This window comes from Saccopteryx bilineata, chromosome 1 (genome assembly GCF_036850765.1).
Source record: "Saccopteryx bilineata isolate mSacBil1 chromosome 1, mSacBil1_pri_phased_curated, whole genome shotgun sequence".
In the NCBI taxonomy this organism is placed as follows: Eukaryota; Metazoa; Chordata; class Mammalia; order Chiroptera; family Emballonuridae; genus Saccopteryx; species Saccopteryx bilineata.
The window spans coordinates 355,391,266-355,401,568 of NC_089490.1; positions in this window are offsets into that span (position 1 = coordinate 355,391,266).

A 10,303-nucleotide genomic window follows, 5' to 3' on the forward strand; every position below is an offset into this window, starting at 1 on the left:
CAATTATTCCATAATAAGTTTCGTATATTCATATATAAGCATACTGAACTTCTGAAAGAGACTTATCTTTTTCTTTTGATTGATTTCAGAGAGAGAAAGAGAGAGAGAGAGAGAGAGGAAGAGAAAGAGTGAGATATTGCTTTGTTGTTCCTCTTATGATATTTATGTAATCATTGGTGGATTCTTGTATGTGCCCTGACCGGGGATCAAACATTCAGACTTGGCATATCAGATGATGCACTAACCAACTAAGCTACCCACCAGGGCTAAAGAGACTTATTTTAATTAGCTTATGGAAAAGGAATATTCTAGGTACACTTTGTAGGTTAATTTACTTAACAGTTTTGACTCTTTTACTAGAAAATTTACACTACTAAACAGATGCATTCTTCTTTTAAAGACAAGAATTTTCATTGTGCTAGTATAAACAGTAGATTCTAAAGTGTTATATAAAGAATGCTTCTAAAATGTAACAGAGTTAAAGGAGATTCTTCATCTCAATTCCTAGGCGATGCTGTAGGGAAAGAGTAAACAGAAGAAAACAGTTTCCTGAAATTGTGCCAAGGCTACATGTCAACTGCCTGGGAGGAAATGCTTTTGGAGGGCCTGGATAAACAGACTATCCTCTTTAAAAAATAAAAAATCCTCTTTTGGCTCTTTACAAAGAGTTGAGCATCGTAAACACAATAAGGAGAAAAGGGCACAGAGGATTTTTAAGTGATGATACCTGCAAGTTCTATATGATAATCACATGATCTGTCTTTCACTTTTAATTCACATCAACCTTACTGCTCAACAAGCATATACTCAATACACACATGTTGAGATTTTGTGGTAAATTAAATCTTATTTTTCCATTAGTTTTCATTGTGATTTTGGTGAAGCTTTATCTTTTTTTTTTTTTCCTTTACAGAGACAGAGAGTCAGAGAGAGGGACAGACAGGGACAGACAGACAGGAACAGAGAGATGAGAAGCATCAATCATTAGTTTTTCGTTGCACATTGCAACACCTTAGTTGTTCATTGATTGCTTTCTCATATGTGCCTTGACCACGGGCCTTCAGCAGACCAAGTAACCCCTTGCTCAAACCAGCGACCTTGGGTCCAAGCTGGTGAGCTTTTGCTCAAACCAGATGAGCCCACACTCAAGCTGGCGACCTCGGGGTCTTGAACCTGGGTCCTCTGCATCCCAGTCTGACGCTCTATCTGCACCACCGCCTGGTCAGGCAGGGAAGCTTTATCTTATGATAAAGTTTCATATAGTAGCAGCTTTTAATATTTTAGTATTATACAATGGTATTTTCTTTCTTTTTTTTTTTTTTTGTATTTTTCTGAAGCTGGAAACGGGGAGAGACAGTCAGACAGACTCCCGCATGCGCCCAACCGGCACGCCCACCAGGAGCTACGCTCTGCCCACCAGGAGGCGATGCTCTGCCCCTCCGGGGCATCGCTCTGCCGCGACCAGAGCCACTCTAGCGCCTGGGGCAGAGGCCAAGGAGCCATCCCCAGCGCCCGGGCCATCTTTGCTCCAATGGAGCCTTGGCTGTAGAAGGGGAAGAGAGAGACAGGGAGGAAGGAGGGGGGGGGGTGGAGAAGCAAATGGGCGCTTCTCCTATGTTCCCTGGCTGGGAATCGAACCCGGGTCCCCTGCACGCCAGGCCGAAGCTCTACCGCTGAGCCAACCGGCCAGGGCCTACAATGATATTTTCTTGAATTTACATAGCAGTATTTCAAAATAACTTATATCCACTGACTTAATTTTTGTTATTTACAAGTGCTAGCTTACCACCAATGCTATCTCTCATAAAATGAGATGTTAGTACAAAAATTAAGTTAGAGAACCTCACCTAAAACCAAAGAATCTGAAACATTTTCTCGTACATTTCCTTCTATTCCCACCATATTATTACATAATGGATCAAAAAATCCTATTATATTTACTAAAATAATCCTTCGAGCTCATCTCACTTTTACTTTCTTTTTTCTTTTTTTTTCATTTTTCTGAAGCTGGAAACAGGGAGAGACAGTCAGACTCCCGCATGTGCCCGACCGGGATCCACCCGGCATGCCCACCAGGGGCGATGCTCTGCCCACCAGGGGGCGATGCTCTGCCCATCCTGGGCGTCGCCACGTTGCGACCAGAGCCACTCTAGCGCCTGAGGCAGAGGCCACAGAGCCATCCCCAGCGCCATCTTTGCTCCAATGGAGCCTTGGCTGCGGGAGGGGAAGAGAGAGACAGAGAGGAAGGCGCGGCGGAGGGGTAGAGAAGCAAATGGGCGCTTCTCCTGTGTGCCCTGGCCGGGAATCGAACCCGGGTCCTCCGCACGCTAGGCCGACGCTCTATCGCTGAGCCAACCGGCCAGGGCTTCACTTTTACTTTATTAAACTGCAAAAGATGTGAGGATCTAGACATTGACTCAGAACACCTACTGTCAGCCAGAGAAATACTCTGCCTTGCGTAAGCCTAGTCAGCTTTTTGTACATCCTCTCTCCACTGGCCTACCTGGTCTGTCCATTACAATCCCAAGTGTCCATTTTCTCTTCCTCCTTTTGCACTATGAAAGCACCCTCTTCCTCACTCACCCTACGCCCAATCTTGTCCAGTCCACAAAGGAAAGCAGGATTTCCCTGGTCCAAGAAACAAATACAAAAGACAACATACCTCCCTACCTGCCACGCCTCATCCTGTGGCAGGTAACAATTTGAGCCATTTCAGATAACAATTTGAGCCACTTCAATTTTGGAGTCCTTCATATTCCACCAGCCATTACTTCCAATATCCCCCCAACCTGCCCCCTTTCTCCCAAACAGGACACCTTTGCCTTAGCTACTATTAGGCCTCAAGGGGAAGGGGGTGGCGAGGAAGAAATTTGGGGTGTAGAGCATTTTACGTTCTCTACAAAAATGTGAAGGGAATTGTGCATGACTGGAAGAGACAGTCACAAAAAAATGAAATATACAAATATTTTGGTGTAAACAGTATATTTTAAAAAGTATAACCACCTTATTATTTCTTACATTTTAAATTTCATTTTTATTATTTCTTAAAGTGGGATGCATCTATAATTATAATTAGGTAACTTAGTACAGACAAGGAGATATGATTAAAGTTTTCTTTAGAACTGGTATAATTATAATCCTGCAAATCTGGCTTTCTACTCAACTCCTAGAGCTTCCTGGGATGGGAATACATTCCAACATTAATACAGAACACAGACTTAATAAATGACCACTGAACAAATAATGAAATATTGATAAAAGGAATAAATATATATTTTTTTCTTAACAAAATATATAAAGGTAAACCTTATAAGAGAGTCAAGAATTGTGTTTGTAAAACCTCATGGACACAGACAACAACAATGTGGTGATTGCTGTGGGTTGGGGGGGGGAGGTAGGGGAGGGTGCAGGGGAATAAATGGTGATGGACAGACACCCAGTACAGTGTACAGAGATGTGCTGTAGAATTGGGCGCCTGAAATCTGTATAATTATGTGAACCTGTGTCAACCCAATAAATTCAATTTTAAAAAAAGAATTTTGTTTTAAATTAGGTTAGGAGAGATACAAAGTTGGAAGGGAACAGGAAGATCAATATATTAATTTTTTTTAAAAAGCTGCTGGATTTGTCAGGATAAATTATGTTGGTTTTTAGGACATTAAATTCTTTATAGGGAACACTTCCAAAATGATCATGTAAGGAAGCTGACAAATCATCTATCTATCTATCTATCTATCTATCCAAAAAGACAAAATGAAACCATACAAAATTGTCGTAACAATCATTTCAGGATTTTTTTTTTATTTTTTTTTAATGGTGAGGGTGGAACCCAGGCACCAGTACTTTTTTTTTTTTAATTTTATTTATTGATTTTTAGAGAGAGAGAGAGAGAGAGAGAGAGAGAGAAGGGGGAGGAGCAGGAAGCATCAACTCCCTTATGTGCCTTGACCAGGGAAGCCCAGGGTTTCGAACCGGCAACCTCAGTGTTCCAGGTCGATGCTTTATCCCACTGCGCCACCATAGGTCAGGCTTCAGGATTTTTTTTAATTGGCCAGAGATACACAACAAACTGAAAGCCTCTTATCAAAAACAAAACAAATAAACAAACAGACAAACAATAAACTACCAACCTCTGTTAAAAAAAATAAAAGTGGGTAACTGGGGCAGCAAAGGCTGCTCCGGTCCCTTTCCCTTCCCCTCACCTCCACATGGTAGGAGTTCTATCAGGACAGGACAAGCCATGAAAACCAGCAACCCTGCTGCTGGACAGTGATTGATGACTTGATCTTGTACCCAGGATATTGTCAGAGACAAGTGACCTGAGAAAACAAGTGGTAAACAATCAAGGGAAAATCATCCTCACAGCTGGCTGAGCCTGCAGCACCAGTTGGGGCATGAATAGACCAGGAAAAATTGACAGTGAGCTCCAAGTAACAAGACAGCCATAGTGGACACTGATAAGCTCTCTCAGATCCTTGGTTATGTGGAAGGTGTGGACATGTCCAAGGTTATACATACGCTGAATGTGAGGCCTTGCATACACAGAAAGCAAAAGTCATGGCAGACTTAGTTGAACTTTAATAAATGTGTTCCCCAACCCACATACAAACCAATCAGCCAAAGGCAGAAGCCTTGCTAGGCTCAGAATATTTAAGTACAACCTCTTACTGACTATTAGCTGACCACTAAGCTATGCTGACAATACCTAGGAAGTCAGGCTTAAAGAAAAGAAGAATTAGAAGAAAACTGAGGAGAGGCTTTAGTAGCCACACACTGCAGGGAAGACAGACACCACAGAATTAGTCCAGGCAAATCATTGAACAAGTAAACTAACAAACAAGAGCCAACAACCCCTGGGAAGGGAGCAGGGTTTCTATATTTTCTAAAACAGATCAGCAAACTATCGCCCATGACCCTGTTATGGCCCATTGCCTATCTTTTTATATACAGGTTTATTGAGATCTCTTATTCATTTATATATTGTCTGTGTCTGTTTTTCATAGAACAGCAGCAGAGCTTAGTAGTTACAACAGAGACTATATGGCTTGCAAAGTCTAAAATACTTATTGGTTCGTCCTTTACAGGAAAAGTTTGTGCCTGACTGGTGGTGGCACCATGGATAGAGTGTTGATCTGAGCTGCTGAGGTACCAAGCTCAAAACCCCAAGGTTGCCGGCTTGAGCACAGGCTCACCAGCTTGAGCACAGGGTCACCAGCCTGAGCATGGGATCATCGACATGATCCCATGGTCGCTGGCTACAGCCTAAAGGTCGCTGGCATGAAGCCTAAGATTGCTGGCTTGAGCAAGGGGTCACTGGCTCAGCAGGAGCCCCCTGGTCAAGGCACGTATGAGTAAGAGTGCTGCAACTGCAAGTTGATGCTTCTCATCTCTCTCCGCCCTTCCTGTCTCTGTCCCCCTAAAAAAAAAAAAAAGAACATAGATAGTAGACTTATACTTCCCAATTTCCAAACTTACTAGAAAGCTATAATAATCAAGACAGTGTGGTGCTGGCATAAGGGCAAACATATAGATCAATGAAACAAAATTAAAAGTACAAAAACGAATCCTTATATTCAGAGTCAGTTCATCTTTAACAAGTTTCAAGGCAATTTAATGGCAAAAGGATAATATTTTTGACAAACGGTACTGAGACAATTGGACATCTGCATGTAAAGAGATAAATTAAGACCCTTATTTTATAACACAAATGCAAAATGATATAACTCTACATGTAAAACTAAAATATAAAACCTTTAGAAGAATATATTGGGGGAAAAACCTTCATAACCCTGGGTTAATAAAAGATTTCTTAAATATGACACCCAAAGCACAATCCATAAAATATAAAAAAAAAATTGGACTTCACCAACATTTATTTGTTTATTTGTTTGTTTGTTTAGAGAGAGGCAGCGGGAGAGAGAGACAGGAACATTGAGCTGCTCCTGTGTGTTTCTTGACTGGAGAATCAATCTGGCAACCTTCATGCTCAAGGACAATGTTCCAACCAACCGAGTATCCGGCCAGGGCTTAATTTTTACTGATATTTAGAGAGAGAGGAAGGGAGAGAGGGGACAGGGAAGGGAAGCATTTGTTGTTCCACTCAGTTGTACATTTTTTGGTTATTTCTCATGTATGCCTTGACCGGGAATCAAACTCACAGCCTTGTTTCGGGACGATGATCTTAACTGATTTAGCTAACCAGCCAGGACCATCAAAATTTAGGTTTGTGCTTCAAAAAACGCCAATAAGAAAATGACAGCCTGACCAGGCAGTGGCGCAGTGGATAGAGCGTCGGACTGGGATGCAGAGGACCCAGGTTCGAGACCCCGAGGTCGCCAGCTTGAGCGCAGGCTCATCTGGTTTGAGCAAAAATCCCACCAGCTTGAACCCAAGGTCGCTGGCTCCAGCAAGGGGTTACTCAGTCTGCTGAAGGCCCACGGTCAAGGCACATATGAGAAAGCAATCAATGAACAACTAAGGTGTTGCAACTCGCAATGAAAAACTAATGATTGATGCTTCTCATCTTTCTCCGTTCCTGTCTGTCTATCCCTCTCTCTGACTTTCTCTCTGTCTCTGAAAAAAAAAAAAAAAAAAAAAAAAAAAAAAAAAAAAAAAAAAGAAAGAAAATGACAGACATGACATAAATTGGGAGAAAATACCATATATATGTGATAAAAATTCTTGTTCAGAGTAAGAACTAGCTCTTCAGTAATTTAAAAAAACAAGCCAATTTAAAAAGGAGTAAAAGATTTAAATAGATATATCACAAAAAAGACATAAGAATGGCTAATAACAGAAAAGGGTGATCAACATCATTAGTTATTAAGGAAATGCAAATTACAATCACAATTAAGATACTTCACACTCACTAGAATGACCATAAAAAATAACAAGTATTTAGGAAGATACAGAAAAACTGGAATCCTCATACACCACTTGTGAAAATGTAAAACGGTAGTCACGTTGGAAAACAGTTTGGCAGTTTCTTAAAATGTTAAAACATAAATTTAGGCCCTGGCCGGTTGGCTCAGCGGTAGAGCGTCGGCCTGGCGTGCGGGGGACCCGGGTTCGATTCCCGGCCAGGGCACATAGGAGAAGCGCCCATTTGCTTCTCCACCCTCCCCCCCTTCCTCTCTGTCTCTCTCTTCCCCTCCCGCAGCCAAGGCTCTATTGGAGCAGGGATGGTCCTGGCGCTGGGGATGGCTCCTTGGCCTCTGCCCCAGGCGCTAGAGTGGCTCTGGTGGAGGCAGAGCATGGCCCCCTGGTGGGCAGAGGAGCGTCGCCCCTAGTGGGCGTGCCGGGTGGATCCCGGTTGGGCGCATGCGGGAGTCTGTCTGACTGTCTCTCCCCGTTTCCAGCTTCAGAAAAATACAAAGAAAAATACCAAAAAAACCCAAAATCAAAACAAAAAAAAAAACAAAACAAATTTACCATGCAAGCATTTCCCCTCCTAAGTATTTCCCCTAGAGAAATGAAAACATATCCACACAAAGTCTTGTATGCAATCTTTCATAGCAGCATTAGTCAGAATACCCCCAAAGTAGAAACAATTAAAACGGCGATCATCTGGTCATGGATAAACAAGAAGCAGCATATTCATATAATGGAATATTATTCATCCATAAAAGGAATGAAGTATTGATACATACCACGATATGATGAGACTCAAAAACATTATGCTAAGTAAAATAAGCCAAATTCATGTGATAAATACATTTACATAACTTACCTAGAAAAGGCAAATTTATAGAGACGGCAGACACAATAGTGGTTGTCTGGGTCTAGCAGTGGGAACTGAGACTGACCGCGTATAGTGGGCCCTAGGGATCTTTTTCAGCTAATAAAAATGTTCCAAAACTGCACTGTGATGATGTTCACACAATTCTGTAAACTTACTAAAAACTATTTAATTATATACTTAAGACAGGTAAATTTTATGTGTAAATTATACCTCAATAAAATAGTTGTATAAAAACTCTATATACATTCTAACTATTTATAACTTCCAATATTATTATTCCTTCAATCTCTGATTTTAAAATGACAAAACTTTTCCCTAATCATTCCTGCTCTGCAACCAATTTTGTAACTTCCGGTCAATTTTTAAAAGGTTTTGAAAGCTAATTCTCAGAAGTTTGATTCATTTTCTTCAATCTATATAATCAAGATGGTAATTTTGATAATGACTTTCTTTCATTCCCCAATAACCCAAGGAGTTGATGTAATCAGGCCAAATGAATGATCTAATGACTCATACTATAATACTACTTTACAAAGCTGTAATAATCCTAAACCTCCTAAGTCTTCTGAAGAAATTAAAATACCACCTGTCAAATGAAATGATTTATACATTCCTGGTATGTACAGTATAACTCATTGTCTAATTCAGGCATGATACCCATTTTTCCATCTTAAGTTTTTAACCCTTTTTTGCTCCCCTCACATAGAGAAAAAAAATTACATTGCTCTTCACTAGACTTGATTTTTTTCTCCTTAAAATGTCCCCAAAATACACAGCACCAATCTCCTTCCTCAGATCTCAAGAATAAAGACTTCCTCTAACATATCTATTCCCCCACAACAGATAACCTAGAAAAATAACTTATGTTCTCTGAAATGAATTTACCCTCATGAAGACAGAAATCATGAAAGACTTACACCAACAGTTGCTCTCTCTGTTGATGACCAGGCACGTTCTTGAGTATTTGCCCTTCCTCTGCTTTCTGCTCCATTTCCAAGACTCACTTGTGGCTTTCTCAAGTACTGGGCTTGGGCTGTGTTTGACTCACAAGGGCCCTGATGGGTAGGTCATAGTCCATCAATCTTATTTCCATTCAATTTTTAAAAAGAGAAAAAGAATACTCTCAATCTGTGGTTTACAGTACAAGTGATTTGTTGAGCTGTGCACCTGAAACCTGTATGGTTTTGCAAACCAATGTCATCCCAGTAAATTCAATTATAAAAAACAAAACACTTGCTGGTTTCATTAAAGGTGAAATTACTACAATAACATATATATATTTATAAATATAAAATATAGTTATAAATATAAAAATAAAATGCAAACATTTAACTTAGTGTCAGTCTTTAGGCTTCATTTTCATTCTAAGCATCTTCTTTCCCATATACTTCAAAATGTTAAATTCTGGGAAAATTAGTATAATTGAACATTCATTACATTCTTTTTTTTTTTTTTGGTATTTTCCCGAAGTTAGAAGTGGGGAGGCAGTCAGACTCCTGCATGTGCCCAACCAGAATCCACCCGGCATGCCCACCAGGGGGTAATGCTCTGCCCATCTGAGGCATTGCTCCGTTGATGCCAGAGCCATTCTAGCGCCTGAGGCAGAGGCCATAGAGCCATCCTAAGCACCCGGGCCAACTTAGCTCCAATGGAGCCTTGGCTGCAGGAGGGAAGAGAGAGAGGAAGGAGAGGGACAAGGGTGGAGAAGCAGATGGGCGCTTCTCCTGGGTGCCCTGACTGGGAATTGAACCCGGGACTTCCACAAGCCAAGCCGACGCTCTACTGTTAACCCAACAGGCCAGGGCCTTCATTACATTCTTTAAGGTGCATATTGGGAAGATTTATTTTTTTACAGCCAACTCATATCTAGCCTAACAGAGGTCTAATTAAATTAAAAATTGATTTAATTTCTATTAATCTATAATGTCTATTGAATACCCACTAATTAACAGGCCCTGGATATAACTGTAAACCACAGAAACTGCCTTCAAGGAGTTCATAAGCTGTTGGGAGAGAATGAACTACACCTACATAATTTAAATCAGATTGAAATAAGTAACCACACCATTTTTTTTAAAAGAAAGATATGGTATCAGAGGCTGCAACTTGGGAATAGTGAGGAAGATTTCAAAGAGTTGATTTGACAAAAAGAAAGTAATGCTTTGACTGAATCAAAATGGGGAAAGTAGGTAGCAACAGAATTCTGTGCCAAGTAAGGTGAAGAGGTGTGGCTGTACCATCAGGTGAGGACATATCCAGAGACCAACCTGAAGTATGATTAAGTTAATAATACTTGCTAATGTTCATTGAGCCCTTACTGTGTGCCAAATACTATTCAAAGCACTTTATATGTATTAACTTATTTGATCCTCACTATTGAGGAATTTACTATCACTCCCATTTTATAGATGACAACACTGAGGTATAGAACAGTTAAGCAACCTGTTCAGGGTTACATAGACACAACTAAATGTTTTGGAGCCAGTATCTTGAAGTTCGTAAGTAATAATAAAAGACCAAATTCTCTCACTCCTAACCACATTCATTACAACAGCAGTTCAC